General features: G+C 45.3%; 1 protein-coding gene across 6 annotated transcripts in view; it reads right to left on the bottom strand.

The window, feature by feature from the left end:
- GRM7 (glutamate metabotropic receptor 7) overlaps positions 1-20,574 on the bottom strand; it is a 211,397-nt gene that overhangs the window by 164,657 nt on the left and 26,166 nt on the right. The window contains exon 1 of one of the 6 annotated variants that reach the window (XM_015875340.2): positions 5,359-5,549. The exons of the other annotated variants lie outside the window; for them this stretch is intronic. The gene's annotated coding sequence lies outside the window, so the exon portion shown is untranslated. Of the gene's footprint in view, positions 1-5,358; positions 5,550-20,574 lie in introns of those variants that run through there. 6 annotated transcript variants of the gene reach the window in all.

Below are 20,574 nucleotides of genomic sequence, written 5' to 3'. Positions count from 1 at the left end.
TGCACTTCAGAGAAAGCATCTCAAGAAGCCCTTCCCAAACATCCCAGCCCTCTGCAGCCCCCACGCAGCTGAATGCCCTGTGCCTCCTCAGGTGAATTTCTAACCCTGAGCATAAAGCTCCCACCACGACCACTACAGGGACAGAAGATTCTCCAGTACAGTACAAAAGCCCACTTTGTTTATTTTGCACAGGACTCCCCCGGGTAGCACTGGGGGAAGCAGCTGAGCAGCATTTATCAGCAATTTCCAGCATAAAAACCCAGTGCAAGGAGGCAGAGCCCCATGTGCACCAGCACAGAAACAGGTCCAAGCCCTCCCAGAAAGCAGTGACACTCGACTGCATTTCTGTAGCTTGCACATAAAGCACAATTTTAAATAGGAAAACACCTTATTTTTCCTACCCTGAGAGAATCATTTCCACGTAGCATTATTGCCTCACTCTTCCGCTTGGTACAACTCAGAGAAGAAAAGCTATTACTGACTCGCATGATAATGAAAGCTTTTCTTTACCTGATCTACTTCTGAAAGAACAGAATCAGAAATGGCACTTTCAATCTAAGCAGCATTTTGACAGAAAATGTATACCTTAAAAAGACACACAAAACAGGCCACAAAATTAAATCCATTTGTTTTCTATGGCACTACTTGCCCGTTTGATTTGCTTAAGCAGAAGAGGACATCCTTGCAAGGGGAGTTGTGGGGCACGCTGCCTCCATTGGTCATTCCCTGCAGCAATTTTTAGTCCTTGCAAAGCAATGCAGGCAGTTCTGATACATTTTTACCTGCTATCGAAGAGTATTTCTTCCCATGGAAGGAAGCATACCCACAGGACAGGGGAAGAAGGGAAGCAGGTTCCAGCTGATCACATTGGGGCTGTCATTGCAGCTATTGCTTGTCTCACCAGAAACCAAGTTAAATAAACAAAAAAAAACCCAGGTTCCTCATCAGCATGCACTACTAGTGGGGGTTACGGCCGAGATGAAAGGCAGCAGGGAAACGTGTGCTTTTACAAGTCAGTAGTGGTAACATTACATATCATTATGTGATACGTAAACACTAAGAGTTGGAGCCAAGATGCATCATACCTGCTGCAGAGAGCACTGGTGTGGGTAAAAACATCTGAGTGCAACCACGTACAGCCACAGTGTGCCACAAGAATAAGGGATGCTGAAACACAGCTCCCTCAGCATCCTCAGGGGAAGACGAATTCATAACTTTACCATCTAATGGAGTCTTTTGAAACTTTCCACTGAATCACTTCCCTCTGAAGTTCCTGCAGTTACTCTGAGCTGTGGTGAATATTTCAAAGCAGATGCCATGCTTTTATTTCAATTATTCTTTCTCCTTCCCCCCGACCCTCCCCCCCCCCCCCCCCCCCCCCCCCCCCCCCCTTGTTTTTCAGGGAACATCAGTTTTCTGCTCAGAATAGTAAACTTCACATTTTCTGATATACATTTGAAGACACACCACAGGAAAGCCAGTCTGTATGTGCCCACCATGCTCCCTCCTGTGCATGATGCTGTCCTGCTCTGTAGGTCCACCATGCAGACTGCAGTAAGCGGGCACAGACACACAACTGTGCCCTGTGACACCTGGGTGCCTTTTGGTTAAGCCCATGGTGGGACAACACCAAACTTCTCATAGTCTGAACATTACCCACATCAGCTGGGGAAAGAAACTTGGAATTATCTCACCAACTCTTATCGCACCCTCCTCATTCAGGTTTCCCCTGCCCTGCAGACGTGATCACAAAATTCACCAAACTGCTCAAGACAAACGTGGAATTCATTACGTAAACTTATAAGCATGATAGGCTCATTTTCATCAATATAAACTCTATCTGCTACCACCAGTTTTACACACAGGCAGCTCAAGGACAGATCCCCAGTTCCTCAGAAACCAGGACCAGTGCTTCTCCTTCCAAACAGAACAGCCTAAATGATGCAAACCAACCTCATCTTTCAAAGAACTGAAAGCCATCTCAGTTGATGGCGGGACTCAATGATCTTTGTGGTCTTTTCCAACCTTAGTGACACCATGACCAACACTTGGCTGATGAAGTACACCTACATGTGGCATTTAGAAGACTACCTCTTAAGTGAAAAACACTTTGTTCTATGGTCATTCTACAGGTCAAGAGCACAGACAGTTTCTAAGAGAGAAGTGATTCAGTCTGCCAGGAGGAAATAAAGAAGTAAAACCAGTGATGGGGAGCTATAAAATTCAGTAGATCAAATGCCAAGGAGTAATTAAAAAGAGAGGGGTTTTCTATGGAACTGAATGAGTAATTAGGGTGGAAGCTACTGCTGAAGCACGCATTGCTTAATAATCTCATTGTAAAAACTGACAAAAGACACATTTGGGGAATTGTTTTTGAATTATTTAGAACAGGGAGTTTGAAAACGAAATAGGAAAGAGGTGCTTGCACTGTTAAACGTTGGTAACAAACAAAGGCTTCTCAATTAAAATACTTGCTATATAGTGCCATTACTTATCAGTTGCAATGCACTTTGTACCGCTGTTCTCCTTAGGAATGCAACTGTTCACTGGATTAGGAAATTAAGAGCCATACCCAGTGAAATGTTCATCTCTGCCCTCATAACAAAGCAAACTCTCAGGGTTACACCGGCCTTTCCATACCACCCAGAAGAGAGACTTTTAATCTGGACCACGATGCTTCTTTGCTGTCCTACCCATTTAACCTGGAAAGAATGAACCTCACATAAGTTGGAGGATTTGGGCATTTTTATACTACACTTAACAGCACCTTTCAGAACAGGAAACAAGTGCAGCAGCAGATCATAGCACAAAGGTATTTTTACCCAATAAGTTTAGAGCCCAATCCTATTGCAAGACAAAGGCACCCGTAAGCAAACGCACATGCACTACAGAGTAACACAGACTGCACTGCTTTAGCCCCTCCCAGGCCTGTGGTGTGTGCTGACATGGCTGTACAGCTACAGAAACCAAGGGGCTTTAAAAGCTTAAAGCTGCTGCTAGATGCAGAATATGGACAAGAAACATGATGAGCTTTATCTTGTCCTGTGCCTGATATGCCCAGTGTCACAGGGTGGGCAAGGCTCCCTCACCACCAGTACAACAGCCAAGGCAGACATGGGGCATGACTCCTTCAGATGAGGTGCAGTGTGCAACGCCTGCACCTGCAGGACACAGGGAAACTCACCAACAGATGGATGTCACAGCTTTGATCTGAGCCAAGAGAAGCAAAAGGAAGCAGGAATGTGCTGCTCCTGATGCTGGCACTAGGAAGGTGACACAAATGGCCTGGGGCCACCAGCCACCTTCATCATAAAGCCACTCTTGGGTCAGTTCTTAATCTGCACTCAGACTCCGCAGACACTCAGCACTTCTGACCAAGGTTTACCAGTCTGGTCCTAATATCATACATATCCTATTGTGGTTCATGTTGTAGGGCAGAAGGTGACCCCGTGAAGAACTGAGGTAACCCCATAGCCAGCAGCTTTGGCAGGGAGCTTGGCCATGCAGCCCCATGCACCTCTAATGTCCTCTGCAGGTGGCACACATGGAATCCAGAGCTGAGCTTAACCTCACCATCACAGGCTTATTCCCTTGCACTGAATTACAGATGCTAGACAATTCCAAGATAGGAGTGTTAATTATTAATAGAAATTATCTGGATTGATTTTCAGTTACAGAATATTTTCTATTACATTGCAATAAGACTGGAGGAATTCCATTAAATTCAAAATGAGGATCATCAATTACCTTTAAGACGCGTGTAAACTAAATACATTACATCTCTGTTGAAGCCAATGATTTCCATTACCTATTTCCATTAATTTCAGTTCATTTGAAGTGACTCCATTTCAAATGGGTTTTAACAATTTGATGGCTTATCAGCATTCTGGGCCCTCCAATGTGAGGGGGACAAAACCCAGCTGTCATCACCTCTTCCTGCACATTCATGTGCTGGAAACCTCTACTGGAGCCTGCTGTTGTGGGCAGCCGACACACTCAGCTGTCCAAAGGCTGCTGTGGCTTCGCTGCAGCAGCAGAATCTGCCTTTAAATAAATGACACGTTAAGATCGACAGCTTGAGTTTCTTTCTCCCGATTAAAATGGAAGGGGAAAAAGAAAGTCCCCGTGACCTTTTTCTGAAGCTGATTTGTGTTTTGACCATTTCTGTGGTCGAGCTAAACCTCCTGATGCCAGCCACTATTCCATCTCAGGACCATTGAAAGCAGAGATAGGATATTCCCTGAAATTTGCATAACAATGTACATACGTGATACTGATAAAAGCAAGGTGCAGCACAGGAACAGTTTGCTGACCCAGTGCCATCCACACAATTCTTTACCTTCCAGATAACACAGAAAGCTAAAAACTGTGCCTGCCTTTAAACAGGAGACACTATCTCCTACACACAATTAGGGAGAAGAGGTTGTAGCCCTACAACAGCACAGTTACAAAAGTAATGCTATAACATAAGCATCACTTTCATTTCCAAGAATTTCTCCTGAGTTTACCCCAGTAAACACAAGGCATCTCTATTCTCAAGAAAGGATGTCTGTGATAAGGTTAAGTAAACCACACTTACCCAAATTGGTACATCATTGGTACTACAGGCTGGAGATCCCACCCTCATTGGTGCTGGGTGGCATCATTGTGGATAAGGAATGTTGTCAAAGTCTTTTTTTTTTTTTAAACTACTATTATTTTAATTTATTTCACTTCTACAACCTGGCTTGAGGCCACCCCTGCATCAGAGCACAAATACATCAAAACCCAATGCAGGTGCTCCAGGCCTCCTCCTGCTCCCAGCTCCTGAAGCTGGGCCTGATTTCAGACCGCTTCATTTCCACCCTGTGCTCCCAGCACCCCGAGAGGAACATAAGCCCTGACAGCCCAACAAGCATAAATCCGCTTTCTATTTTATTTTTTAATGGAAAACCTGATCTATGCAGCAGAACTCCATATGCTTTCCACATCACAGACACTGAAGCATCTTCTGAATACAACTCACCCATTCCCCACATGGATTACATCCATCTTTGAGATTACAAGATACAGAGCGTTTTACGCACCAATACTAAAATAGTGATTCATCTCCAAGCTTTGAGCAGTAAAACAAACAGCACATTTAAACAAAAAAGTTTCTTAGTACCATCTTTAAGCAGGAAACGAGCGAAGCAGGCTATTTCTGTGATGAACAGCCATATAAAACCTACGCAGGTGGCACGGCTCAAGCATCCAGATGGCCACTGCTTCTTGGTAGCATTTTGTTGTTTTTTTCCTGCTGCTTCTGATACCCATTGTTTAAATATTATTTTAATTGTTGAAGGTATTATTTCAACATAAAATGGATAGAGCACTCACATCATAAAGAAGAAGTTGTCTTCAATTCAGCTGGGATGGAGTTGTTGTCCTCCAGAGTGTCTGCTTGATGCTGTGCTTTGGTTTTAGGAGCAGTGTTGGTAACACAGCAGTGCTGCACGCAGCCAAGGACACCCACTGCCCTACGATGGGGTCACAAAGGGCAGGGAGGGGATGCAATGAGGACAGCTGACCCAGCCTGGCCAAAGGGACATTCCATGCTATATGACATCATGGGGAAGGAGAATAAAGCAGAATCCCATCCCTTCCTCTTGCTGCTTGCATGGGCGGGGGGCAAGCTGGGCATCAGTCAGGGGCGGTCAGCAATTGTGTGTGCACCACTTGTTACATACCTACACAGACGTACTGTCATCACTGTTAACCTTTTCCTTTTCTCTGTCTTTATTAATAGTTTTATCTCAGCCCACAAGTTCTACTTGTTTTTTCTCCCTCCTGATTCTCTGCCCCTCCTGCTGGAAAGAGGAAGCGAGTGGCTGCGTGGTGCTGAGCCACCCACCGGGTTAAACCACAACAAAAGTCAACAGATTAAAGCCCCAAATACTGTAAAAATTCTCACAGAAGAGTCGTTTAAATGATATCCAGTTTGGCTACATAAGGCAACTTGTCAATCAACAAAGAACATTGCTATAGCTTACTAAGCTATGATGGTACCTACAGCACAGAGTCCCCACTATACTCTGATCAACATAAGTCACGATTCATACATCAGAGGAGTCAGTGTCTAAAATAAAACACTCCCAAGCTAATGAAGTAGAAGGATCACTCGTATTAATTATATTGCATCAGAGTAAAAAATAACCCTGCAGAAGGCTCACTCCTTTCTCCCCCCTCACAGGCCCTTTATCATTTTTTTTTCTTCTCTGTGTGTAGGAAGAAGAGTTCTGTAATGACTGGGAGCAGATGGGTAGGATCCATGCACCCTATTCTGAGCTGCACTCCCTGGTAAAGCACCAGCTGGGAGCAACCCAGCAGGCAACAGGGACCCATGCTGCCTTCCATGTGATTCCCATCATATCATTTTGGATAGAGGTTTACCGGACTCGCACCTTGCTCTGTACAGCCTTAGAGCTGAGGTCTCTTGGCACATTCAGAGCCAGCATGGGAGGAGAAAGCTGGAGGGGCAGGCAGACAGAGAGCAGGGGGAGGAAGAAGGCAGGAAGACACCAGCAATAGGGACACAGGAAACAGAGGTACCTCAGATCTTGTGGATTATTCAAGATGGGATGGACTCAGAATATGTTCTTTTATATGTAACATTCTAACATATTCTAAGAATCCACAGATCTAGAATTCTTTACAGACAGCAGGTATCACACACGTGTTACAAATCTGGATGTGCATCTTCTAACTATATCCTACTTCACAGAAACCAATCCTATTTACCTACATAGCTGCTACTAAAATTTAAGCAAAGTCATCAAGTCATCAATTAACAATTTCCTATCCTTGGGAAATCACAGTTTCTTTGGATGGGCTGTAATAACTTCTGGACAGCATCCCTGATCCACTCAGGAACACGTTCAGTAGGCAGAGTCCAATTGATTTTGGAGAAAGCCAGGACTATAGAGAAGTACACGAGCCACATATCACCTTCTTCATCTGGCTAGCATATTAATTTCCTCCAGCACCTATATCATTATTAACAGTTGATGGCAGATTTACAAAACAAAAACCAACCCAGCTCAAACCACCATCTCCTCAAGCACCTCACCTCCTGTGCAGAACCGCATGGGAACAGAACCAAGGAAGAGGGAGGTGATGAGAGGCAGACTGGGGCCAGGTCAGGCAGGGGGCTGAGGCAGATCCCAGTTCCCTGGGAAGCACCTGAGATGCTGACACTGTGGGAATATACAACTGCTAAGACTTCTTCCATATAGCAATGCAGAAGCGCTGTATGTGCTGCCAGCAGAATACGAAGGAAATGCATGATTCCCAATGACTGCTTCACTCAAAATCCTGCCAGTTAATCCTGCTGGCTCCTACCACCAGAGCATCCCTACCACAATACAGACGTCCCTTAAACACTACCAACGATCTACTAATGGTTTTACGAGGTTAATTAACTGTTTCTTTCTTAGAGATAATAGAATTTTAAACGAGAAACATCAGCATTATCTTTAGTGCCACCTCTTCAAAGGAAGAATGCAGGGTAATTGGTACTGCTATGCATTGCCTATTATGCATAAAATTAAGGGAGGGAATTTACACATAGTGATTACTATTGGTACTTTATTACTTTAAATTCATACAATAGATTGAACACACAATGGATGTGCAAGAAACCCTGTTCCTGTCTTTTAGTATTAAATCCATATATTCTACTAGAACATCCCTGTTCATTATTTCAGTATTTTATGCTTTCTTTCCTCCCAGACCTCGTGAAAACACATAAATCATTCTGCATCACATTGCAGACCACCACACATCTCATTCATTAGAATAGCAAAGAATCACAGAATGGCCTGGGTTGCAGAGGACCACAAAGGTCCTCATTCCAACCCCCTTCCAACCAGCAGACCAGGCTGCCCAGAGCCACATCCAGCCTGGCCTTGAATGTCTGCAGGGATGGGGCATCCACAGCCTCCTTGGGCAACCTGTTCCAGTGCGCCACCACCCTCTGGGTGGAAGACTTCCTAAGATCCAACCTAAACATCCCCTGTCTCAGTTTCCAGCCATTCCCCCTTGTCCTATCCTGTGAAGCACTGCTCTATCAGTTTTGAAACTCAAACTCAGCTCTGCCCCCATCACATCCCCACACCCCAGTGCCTGAAGATGTTACTTACTCCCAGAATGCATCCAGGTTTATGGACTCCTTTTTCCATAAAATGCAATAACAGAGAACCTGAATGTGATTTATTTTTTTCCACCAGAAAGCTGATTTTTCACGCTTGGCCTAACACAACGGAGCTTACATCAATATCCATTACCACAGCAGCAGCCTTGCCATGGGTATGGCAACCCGCAGCCGTAACTCACACAACTGTGACAGATACTGCACAGTTAGTGCTACCTCCGACTTGGCAATGCCAGCCTCACTGTGACCCTGGAGCATCCGAAATCCAAATATTGCCCCGGTCCAACCATTTGTCTTTTATTCTGGGACATAGAAAGGCTATTTTGACAAGATGAGAAATAAATTGGGGTGGGGGGGGGGGGGGGGGAAACGACACATTCTTTCCAAACCAGATTTGCTGCAATTTCTCATGTGAGCCAGACAATGTAACTCCTCTCCCTCTCTCCAATTAAAAGTGAATACACTCAGCAGCTGATTGCAGACTTTTTAGCTCCTGGTTTCCCCAGACACCTGCAGTGCCAAGCACCCCATGCTTGCAAAACACCCATCACACAGCACCTGCCTGCCTCTCCCCTGTGCCTATTGGCAGAGCAGAGGCACTTGCTGCACACACAGTACAGGCTAACAGACAGATATGAAGTTTCTTTGGAGCAAATTCTGTTCCCAATTGCAACATTCTGGAGAAGTATCACAGCCATTTCCCAAGCAAAAGCAAGTCAAATATTTGCAAATCATTTTACTCCTCCCTTCATTTAAAGCTTTATGTATTCTTCTCATCTTTGTCCCCCTAACAACAAAGATGAAGCTCCAAAATCACGTTGAGTGCCTTGTAAATAAAACTAAGTGGTCCCCAAATTAAATATTAGTGGTGCACAATTAAATTTTTTTTCCTATGACTCATAAAAACTCCTACCCTGTGCTTCTGCAGCATAGGATATCAGTGAATTCTAATTGCTTTACAGCCCCATTTTTCTTTTATGAACAGACACTCCACCCCAGGTGGTCTAGAAACAGCTAATTAAATCACTCCCCTCTTACCCCCTTCACAAAGCTCTCAGCAGGTCTGAGGCCAGCCCCTCTCTCAGGACCCCACTGCTCCGTGTCCCTGCCACGCACTGGATGCTGATGTCAATGGCACCAAGGCGGCTGCTTGCTTCTGCTGGTCTTTAACTATCTCATCATTGTTTATTTCTCTTCTTTGGTATCTGCTCATTTGCTCAACTCTTTGATGTTTTTAATCATATATCAAAGTCTCTTTTGCTAATCTCCTATTGCAAGAGGCACTCCTTTTGCCATTATGCATAATTAACTCGCTGGTGCCAGCTGCCTAATGGACAGTTTCTGTATTCTCCTTTGAGATAGCCTAGAAGATGCTACTGTTACTGTTGGCCCTAATTAACAGTGTGCCTTATTAGAAGGTGCCATACTGTCCTTACATTTGAATTTCACAATATTAGTACTACCGCATCCTCCAAGTGATTATGATACAGGAACTGTCAGCTAAATCTGTATCACCAATAAACAGAAGCCTAAGGAAACACGCACAAACCTAAGTGTGTCACTGCAAATCTTTCCAGAAATTTCCTCGATCTGATCCTCCCAAATCCTCATCTGAGCAGCCACTTGCAGGAGATTCATCTGGGGTTTGTGCCAACGCACTGGAGAGCCCTGTAATCCCTTGTCATGAATATGAAGGACTTCACCCAGACTATTAATAAGCAGAATTACAGATAGTTGGGGAGTAAATCATCCACCGTTTTCAGTCACATCAACAATAGATTGAGAAAAATTACTCATTCATTTTTATAATCCTTTAATTCTTGCAGATGTTCCTTTGAAAATTGATTTAAATTGATGAATCATAGGACAAGATCGGTGTAAATTTTTCAAGCTGAAGACAATTGCCTTCGATAGAGTAATCACAGCACACACCCCTATCTCCTATAACTCATCAGTTCTCAATGTTTAATGCCACTGCAACTCCAGAGCCACCTCCTGAGGCAACAAGAGCAAACTGTAATTAGATGAAACCCAGCCTGTTCCAATACCTTTTTTTCCCCTCCCTTATTCCTCAGAGAGAGGAGGAGGGCGAGATAAAGAAACAGAAATTCACCCTGACTTGGACAAGTACTCAAAGAAGGCTGGAGGAATCGGGAAGGGAAGCAATGGGAGCCTTGCAGCCTTGCCCTGTGCCCCTGCCCAATCCAGGCATGCCCACTTGGAGCAATACCCTCATCTTTGTGCTGTAACTTCAGCAGAAAGACTGAAAGAGCTCCAGGCTCATGCCAGCACCAACTGTGTGGCAGAACTTGGCATCAGCCAGAGGGAAAGCAAAGCACCTTCCAGTTCCTGACGTGGTTTAGTTCTGCAAAGAAAATCAGGAGGGAGCTCACCCATTGCAGGGCATCACTGGTCAGCTGCTTCAGAAGCATCTGCACAGAGTAAGCCACAAGGAGATAAACTAAACTAAACCCCTGTCTTAATCATAATCACTTCTTATTTTGTAGCTAGAAAGGATCAACACTTCAGAATAAAATGATGCAGAACTACCAGCCAAGCCTGGAAAATCTCTTGTGCACTAAAGAAGAACACAGAACTTTATTGTCTGTGCCCCACAGAGCTGAGTTACCATCTGCTGCTGCTGAGAGTGGACTGAGTCCATGTGATAGTGAAAGGCAACAGGACAAAAATATTTACATAGAAAAAACTTTCTAGAAGCACCTCAGATCTTATTTGATCAAGTTTCAGTCTTTTTTCTATAGAAGCAGTGCCACAAGAGCACAATTGCTGTGCAATAGCAAGGAAGCCCTTTCCGTACCTAAGGGCAGTCTGACCAGGAGCACGAGCAGACAAACAAAGCCTGCCACAAACACAGAACCCAAGTTTGGCACAAGTTCCACTGCTGTTGGGTACAGGGCATCTCCAAATGCTACACTTGCTTTTGAACACTGCACATGAAGAATGAGCAAAGCTTCTACCAGACACAGCCTGACACTGGAGCTGCTCTAAGGCTGATTGGTTAATGTCTATGCATCGTGTTAAAGGAAACCAGCAGCAGCTGGTTTGGGGATGCCACAGCCCACACACCTACAAGAGAGCATCCCCTCCATCACTGCCAGCAGCACAATACCACAACATGAGCTGTAAACTGGGTAGAAACCGATTCACTTGGTAACCTGGTGGAACAAGGTGAGAGGCACTTCTCATCCCTGGGGGAACAGAGGGGCAACCATCTGCACAGGTACAGCAGCCTCTGCTCCCTCAGCTATGCCTGGATGTGAAGCGGGGTCACAGAATATCAAAGCACCCTTTGCTTTAGCACAAGCCTGGGCTGCACCTGCAGTGAAAGTAGGTCCTGGGTAGCAGTGCACCCACACAGAGCCCCTGCACCCACGGACAGACAGACATGGGCAGTCCCATTGCAGCCATGCAGCTCCTGCATTGCTTCTGAAGGCACAACCTTACTGCTGAATTTGAGCTGCTGTTTGGTTTGCCAAGGAATGCCTCCTGGGCTGCTTAGGTGTGTGGATGTGTATGCTGCAGTGATTGTTTCTTTTTCTGGGGGTGAAAAAAAGCCCCATTATTCTTGCAGATGACAATGCCTTCAGTGTGAGGACGCACTGCAGCTCCCAAACGAGGGGAGCTCTGTCAAAGCAGTGAGTGATGACTGTATTCAGTGGTTCTCTTTCCCTGCAATTGTTTTTAATAAGTAAAATGTTCCTAGGGGGCTACTATTTTTTTCTTCTCCCAGCAGGGTGTGGGCAATTGTGCTGGATATCGGTAATAAAGAAGCTTCTCATCCATCCGAGAATAACATGACACCAAAGGCTCATTCAACAATACAATTTTAAACAAATATTAGGAGATCAAATCTGGACCAGCACCAAACTCATGTGAAAGATGGTCATTCTTGAGGGAGGAGAGAGAACAGCAATTTGAATCAAGAGAAGCCAAGGCAAAGACCAATTACTTTCCTGGAGCTCCTCATTTTCCCCTTCACATCTGTACATAGGACAGCAAGAACAAGCAGCATATTAATCTTCCCAAAGAGCAGACAAATGGCACAAGTGACACAATTTATTAGCTGCTTGGCAGTCCCTGCAGCTTTACCTCCCTCATACCCATTGCCATCACCATGAGCACTGCTGAGAGCCGACGGGGTCCTGGGCAGACACCACAAGGAAAACCTGTCCCTCTGAGTACACAAAGGTGACAGACTGTAACCCCAAAAGAAAGGCAGTAAGGGGTTTTCTGGAAAAGCCAGCTCGTTTTGGACAAGCAAGGTAACACCTTCACATTGGCATACGAGGGTTTTATAGTTTACATTAGTATCACCACCATTTTTAAGATACTGCTTTGACATTCAAAAGCAATGCCATTAAGTTCTCTATAAACAACAGCTGACTATACCTAGGGCTCAAATTATTAATTTGCAGGTGCCTTCAGCCCAGCTTCCTGCTGTGCATCTGCCAGAGCACACACAGGGCAGTGCCAGGGGAAGGGCTGAGCTCCAGAGACCCAGGTGGGGAACCCACAGCTGCTCTGAGGCACACCAGGCACTCTAGATAATGAAACAGTTTTGTACACAGCACTGCTGATACTTGAATTTTAGCTAGGCTTATTATTGCTTTTAAGTGTTTAATGAGCCCCAGCAGAGCTGCCCCTGCTCTCCACCACCCACTGGATGAACATGAGGTGGCCATTCCTTCCAAAGGCTGGGATGTCCCCACACAGTACCCATAGGGATGGTGACACGCACTGTCAGTACCTACAGGCACTGACTGTGCTGGTTTTATGGTGCTGCAAAGCCCCAAGGGCCCCTGAGGTCCAGAAATTAACTCTATGTTCTGTTCCTGAGTGTGCAAAACACTTCAGCTATGCAGTCTGAAACAGCTCAAGCTCCTCTTAACTGAATACACAGCTAATAATTACCAACAGCAATAACTAGGTTCCGCAAGAGAATATTGTTCACTGTTACCTTTTCCTAATGCTGAAGGCCAATCTGTTATCAGACAGACAAGAACAGAGGAGCTCCAATTAAATATGCAGTAAGTTTCATTTTATTCTTTCAGCATCAGTTGAGTAAAGGGAGCTGCCACACATCCTGACAGCCACAAAAGGCAGCACTTCAAGGTGGAAGGGCCCTACCTGTCCTGGGAAATGACATTGTTAAATCAAACGCATGTGAAAGCCTGGTCTATTCCCATTGAAGTCAACAAACGGATGTCCCACTGTCTTCTAGAGTGCATGTTAAAGTCCTGAAGGCTAAGAATGAGCTGGACAAATCCTCCTCCACTCATCTGTTCCTGTTTCTTTTGCTCACACAGCAAGCCCTACTGTAAGATTTTTTTTTCTCCATCCCAATCTCAGACATGAAGGCTGAACCCTCAGCATGGGACCAGTGCATCCTCACCTCCTGATGGGAGCCTCATGCTCTGCCTTGGGGTGTGGGCTTCTCAATTCGAGGTTGAGTAGAACAGTGGGGAAAAAGAAACTGAGTGCCATATAAATAGCTCACAAATGCAAGCACGCACCTGAACAAACACATTCAGCTTTGTTGTCATGGTCATTCACACACTTCCACAGCCTGAAGTCTCCTGTGAACACAAAGCTCTCCAGGAGAGGAAGGTGGCCCAAAGAAGCTGGTGTTCAGGAGGCCAGGGTTGGTTCTGCACCATGCTGTGCTCCCTAGGGCAATCTCCTGGTGGGCTGCAGGCACACAGCTCATGGAGTTGGAGCTGGCTGCAAGACAAGAAGTCCACAAAAACAGGGCACCAGCTGGAGGGCAGGAGGCAGGCAACAGTGATAAGGCGCCCATCCTTGAGACACTGCTGTGACTGAACCATGAGCAGCCAAGGGAGCTGCCCAGGGATCAACACCATCGCAAATCAGGGCTCATCCACAGGACCATTCTCCCCAGCCCCATTGCTCACGCCTCCAAGGTTCCCTCTGATGCTCCATCCTAGAACCATGGAATCAATAAAGCTGAAAAAAGCTTCCAAGCCCAAACCCAATCCACCCCCACTATGCCCACTGCCCATGTCCTCAAGGCCACGTTTCCACACTCTGAGAACACCTCTGGGAACAGTGACCCCATCACTCCCTGGGCAGCCCATGCCAGTGTCTGACCATTCTTTTGGAGAAGTCGTTGTTCCTAATATCTGACCCATTTAGCTCTTTTAAAAGAAATAAACACATTTCAAGACCTACATGCAGCACAGAGCTGACATAGCAAACGCTTTCATTAAGGAGTTCAAAGGAGTGGTGAGGGAGAAGCACTCCATGAAATCTAGAGCACTGTGTGCATATTAATTCCGCACAGAGACAACAAGCACTGAACGTAAGTGGAAGCGACACAGGGACTTGTGACACGCCAGGGATCAGGACATGTTACACAACAGCTCCTGTCAGCCTTCCTGGAGAATCAGCCCATACCCTGCAACCTGCCTCTCCCACACACTGGCTGTGGCAGACATGAAGCTCCCTGACAGCAAGGGCAGGAACCGGTCCTCGTAGGGCAGGAAACCAGCCAGGGCTCCTGAACACTTTAATAATTAACAGTGACCGCATTAGTGATGTGTGCTAATGCTTTAACAGCTTCTAACCAATTTGTAGGCAAGAAGAAAAGCCAGCCAGCCCTGTGCTCCACTTTTAGTTCTTAATCTTTGATCTCATGTAAAAATGAAAGACATTTCAGCATGTACAATGAAGAGGACAATTAGAGGACACCATCTCCAATAACATAAATAAGCCATTCAGGAAAGAGAGATATTTCTTGTAACATTCTTCTACATCAACAAGGTTATTTCCCACGCTTATTTTTCCAAACAAGATACGGTAAATTCTACCTAATCCAAAATTCTATGAACTCAACCTAAAGAGAGAATTTTGCTTGTTTGATTCTATGCCTGTTAGACGTTAACAAGTGTTGTGGAAATAAGTGGTATTACAAGTGGTAGAAGTGCTGCTCTGCTACACGGAGGCTCGAATCCCGGGGGTTGGACTCGATGATCTCTAAGGTCCCTTCCAACTCGCATGAGACTATGATGCTATGATACTATGATAATTAGAAAGTTTCTGACCAAGATAAGAATTACTTGCTTAAAATGCATCGCGCCGAGACCTTGAGACAGCACTACAGCTGGCAGCGCACTGGCATTAGTCCACGTGGTAAAGGAGCTTCCAGCACCCAAGAGCATCTGAACACAGGGTAGCAGCGCCCACAACAGAGTTGAGAACAGAATCACATTCCTTTCAAATAATAAAACTAATGATTTAGTCAACTAAGCAGATGAGAGGCAGCCCCATGCTCTGAGCAATGCGACAGCTGTAGACATCCCTGCTCATTGCAAGGACTTGGCCTAGGTGGCCTGCAGGGGTTCCTTCCAACACACACAATTCTATGATTCTATGAGCAGAGCTTGCCAAGAGCAGACGGACACATTATGAGCACCCATGCTTGGATCAGCTTGATTCATAGCATTAACAACAACAAAACCTTTCTTAAGCTAAGAGAGCTGTTCATAAATCCAGACAGAGAGGAGCTACAGTTAATCTGAGCCACCAGGAGATTGCTTTTACAGGCAATGCAGATCTATTTAACACTCAGCCTGCAGTAATGATAATGCAAGCAGATATTTGGCCTACTGACACGATTGCTGGAATTGACTTACTAGCAAGAACTGCAACAGTTTCCAATAAATCTAATATTCCCAAATATTCTTTCTGCCAAAGTAGCACTTTATATTTCTGTAATTTATAAAAGCAAGCAGTAACACGCTTTAGGTCTAATAGTCTTCTCAGAGGGACCTCGAAGTGCTTTGCCAACATTAAATAACTACAGTGCAAGATGTAGGGAAATTCAGACGTAAAGATCATAAAAAAACCACAGTAGCTACTCCATATTGAAGCTCAAAGATAGCAACAACACCCACCTTATGCATGTAGGAAAATACACAATTCAGAGGGAAAGTTCCACAGAAGAGAACTCTCTCCTCAGAGCTGAGATTTAGCAGGAGACACCCCAGTAAACACATCTGTTCTTCAGAGCAGCCACAGCTCCTTGAACAGCTACTGTGATCGTAGGAAAGATAACAGCAAAAGCCTGGATTCTAAAATAATTTCATGCTATAATGGTTTGCTGCTGATTGAAATGTGAAGTCACTAAAACTACAACTGCTGGCATTTAGATACTCCATCCAGAGCTGGAGCAGCTTGGCTTCCCAGACATGACCGAAATAACAAAAGCTGCATCAGTTCAGGGCCGCCTTCTTCCATGGTATATGAAAACATTATTGGATTTGAACTACCTAAAACATGCATCATTAGCTGTTTGCAGAGACAGGCATAAACCTTCAGCATATTGAAATGCACAATTACTTGGGCTTCTCTTTGTTAATTTCAAGCAGACAGAGCTATTTTCACTAAATGGAGCAGGAGGTTACAGCAAAGAGCTTCCCAGCAGCCAGCTGGGCTGAGCTACCCACCAGGCTGCAGAATGGAGGGCACTCATGGCAGATCTCCCATAACTGCAGTGAGAACCTGGCCCACCCAGCCCCTGTACACTGTGCTGGCTGAGTCTGAGCAGCTTCCCAGGCTCCACATTGCCAAGGGTGATGTATCACATGAATCTACAGCCTCTGCCTCAAGCACTTGACAACTGGGAAGAAGTTACGCGAGTGTTTGTCATCAATATGGATGTCTACAGCATAAAAAAACTCAGAACAGCCAAAAATAATCTCCTATTCATCAGTGAACATTTCAAGAAGCAGAGCAGCCAGGAGGAAATCCATGATTTCTGATTTTATTGACTTTCCTACAGCTTCTTGGCTAGAAGAATGGATTCTTCATTTCTGGATCAGAAACATCTTTACATTTCTACATGTGTATTGGATACGGCTCAGAATCAGAAGCTGCCTGAGTGCTGGACCTTAATTGCAATGTACAAGGTCTGCTTAAGGCAGGAGGACGGGCTAGCTTCCTCTGCTTGCAGATCTGACCAGCAACAATGTGCTTCAAAAGAATATTGGACATTCAGCATCCTCAAATGTAGTCAATAGGCCCTAAAAACCTATATGAACAAGTCCTAACAGTTACAAATTTGACATTCCTGCTTCCATTTCACTCTTTGCCTTTACCAGTTTGTTAGTTGATTGAAGACTGCAAATCTGAATGCCTTCAGAATTAGTGCAGCCTTGGAAGCGAGGTCACCAAACCAAGCTCCCTGAGCACCTCACACAGGGAGGACGCCTGCTCTGCCGCTTGGTGCCTCGTGCACTGGCCACAGCATGAAGTAGAGGACATAATTACAGATTCTTCCTCACTCTTTGAAGTGCTCCTGTGTGTTCCCTGCTTTCTCTTGCCCTCAGCCATAAGAAGAATCTAACATTTGAAAATCTGTTTTGGTTAAGAGGAGAAATCTTCAAAGACAGGAGCCCAATAAAACGGGCTTTGATTTAGCTCCCCTCTTCTTCCTATTGACCTCACATAAGTAACTTACATTAAACATCAGTTTCCTTGATGCAGATATATCCATTTTTTCCACAGTGCCTTTTTTGCTAATCACCACAGAACAACGACATCTCTTTGCAGAGTTGCAATCTAGATCATCACATGCATGACAGACTATTTTAGCACCGTTCCAGGCTTTGTGACTTGGGCTAGCAGGTTCCAGATCTGCAGCATATGCAGCCACGCAAAGCTGTACAGAACTGGGGCTGACAAATGCCAGCAAGCTGATAACTTGTCTTCCACCTCCCCACCAGGCTCCTCTGCCTTTCCTCAATGCCACAGAACCCACAGAACTGCTGAGCTCACACCCAGTTCTGAAGCTTGAGAACAAGGAGTTGAAGCACCCGACAGGGACCTACCAAAGGCAGCTCATGCAGGGCAGCTTGCTGAGGAAGAACAAAATGAGACCCAAGAAAATGAGACAAACCTTGGAAAGCATGCACTGCATATAGGGTCTGCAGAGAGATAGGTGGCCTTTGAAATTAATCAAAGACTGCCTCTAGGAAGAAAGATGGGAAATGCCATATTCAGGAGTTACTGTCTAGCTATGAAGGCTGCCAGAAAACAGGGTCCCTCGCTCTCTTCTCAGTAACTGAATTGGCTCCTGAAGGATTCCAGTGAACTACAGAGCCCTGCAACATAAGTTTATAGAAAAAAACCCTAAAAATGCAAGATAAAGGATGCATTTCCACACCTTGCACAGAGGTTACCATCTAGGTTCAATGCATGGTTCCAATTCTGGGCTGTTGTTTGTTTTCTTTCCAGCTTACTTTCCCTACAAACTGCAAAAAATCAGGTTATAAACCACCAACTACACCAATATGCCCTCCAGACAAATGAACTGGTTTGGAAGTCCGCAGGAACAGCTGGGCTGCTTGCATTGCCATGTGCCAGCTGAGTGCTGCCTGCAGGGGCTCAGGGCACAGACAGCCCCAGACTGCAGCTGGCAGCACTGAGCATCAGGAGGAGACGCTGCAGCTCAAAGCACACATCCTTGCAAAACTTCAAGTTCACCTGCTGGGTGCGAGGGCAGCAATTAACAAATCCTACCTGCAAGAACTGGAATACATGGCTTAATTCCAGAGAAATTCAGTATGCCCGGGAATCTCTGTGACTGGCCTAAGGGGAGGTTGGTAAACAGCCCTGAAAGAACAGGAGCAGCTTTGATCACCAGTTCCTGTTATCATCTCTGCATCTAGTATTAAAGGCTAAGCTACTTACTGGGAGCTTTCTTCCACTGTCCTGCATCTTAGAAGAGCTGCTTCGGGTCTTAAAGGTTTAATCTTTAGCCCTGTAAGAAAGGCAGTGCCATTCTCCCTGCTTCAGAGGTCGGGTTCCTCAAGAATAAGGCATAATGCTGCTCTGAGCCACACTGGTGCTGCCCTGGGCATGGGCGCTGTTTATTTCCATTGCTACTGTACCAGCAGAGCTTCCCGTTATTAATTCAGGCCAACTGGGTAATTAGTTGCTGAAAACTGCAGGCTTTCCCCTCAAAAATTAAATGCTTGCATAAAAGCACATTCCAATCTTCAGATCTGATGGCATGGTTGACAAAGCGCAGTTACTGCTAAGAAATGCAGAGGCTTATGCTCCGTAACCCAAATAGATGGAAGGGTGAGTCACGCAGACAAACTTCAAGAGAGTCTCTGATATATTTAATATAAATAAGTTTACTGCTGAGATAAGCACTGATTTGGGGCTCATTTGAAAGCAGTGCATTTGAGGCAGTTGAAGTTTGCAGCGAGTTACACTAATTAGGTAATCCATTACAGTGGGGTTAATATTTCAATACTGACACTATCTGCAGCTATCAGCAGCCACATTTCCCTCCCCACTCCAAAAGGCAACTCATGCCAAGGAAACCCGAGCTGGGAGTGAGGCACAGAGCACAAAGAGGTGCATTAGGAGAAGAGCATTTCTTGGAATTCCCTCCCTCCTCATCTCACTAATGACATTAGAGAGGACAGACAGACACAGGGCGTTATAAAATATTTAACAACCAACCAGGAGCACCAAGGATTTTCTTAGCCTCGTGCCCACAGCCTCTTCCTAGTAGGCTCAGCAAGGTGTGGCAAGCACAGCCAGCAGCTTCTCTTCACAAGGAAAACTGAGTCTTCATGGTCTCACATACATTAATGGTTTGTACGAACAGTGGCATAATGAAAATAAATCCATCCACAACAAACCACCTTCACGTGGTAAAGAAACCCTCAAAATGACCTGAGAAAAACCTGAACCGCTGCACTATCTGAAAGATACTGCTAAAGTTACCATTTACATGCAATCATAGTATTTCTCTTCACTGCCAGCATCCCTTGCTGGTGCTTCTCTACATGCCAGACAGGCACTTCACAATGTGGGGCAAGGAACTGAGAGGACTGCGGGGTGCAGCAGGTCCCCAGCCCTACAACACAGCCCCACAGCATTTGCCCTGTGCCAAAACAGTTTGGGGCAGCACCATTTCATGGTGGCACAGCCACGCTGCAGGGCAACAGGCTTTAGAACAGGAACTGGGAGAGAGGGCAAACCGATTGCCCCTCCAGTAATTTCATTAAACTGAGAGAGAGCTTAGCATACTGAGAAGGCCCAGAAATAGCTGGTGGTTTCATTAAGTTGGTGTTATGTGTAGAAATGCCGAGTGCTGGGTCAGACTTCTCTCATTATCGTAATGGGGATACCACTCGCAGGGAGAGATACGATGCCTGTCTACCTGTCACAGCAGCTCTAACAAACTGTGCTGGGAATAGAGATGAGGGGGAGGAGATACAGGCTCAGACTGCGTAAAATGAAAGTTGTTACAGCAAGAGGATGAAAAAAAATAAAAAATAAAAAATCAAATGTCCCTGCACGTCAAGTTGCTGCTGGCAGCAGCGTGACTTGGGCCAAACCTCAAC

The sequence above is a fragment of the Coturnix japonica genome, chromosome 12 (assembly GCF_001577835.2).
Source record: "Coturnix japonica isolate 7356 chromosome 12, Coturnix japonica 2.1, whole genome shotgun sequence".
Lineage (NCBI taxonomy): Eukaryota > Metazoa > Chordata > Aves > Galliformes > Phasianidae > Coturnix > Coturnix japonica.
This window is presented reverse-complemented; position numbering and strand designations above follow the sequence as displayed.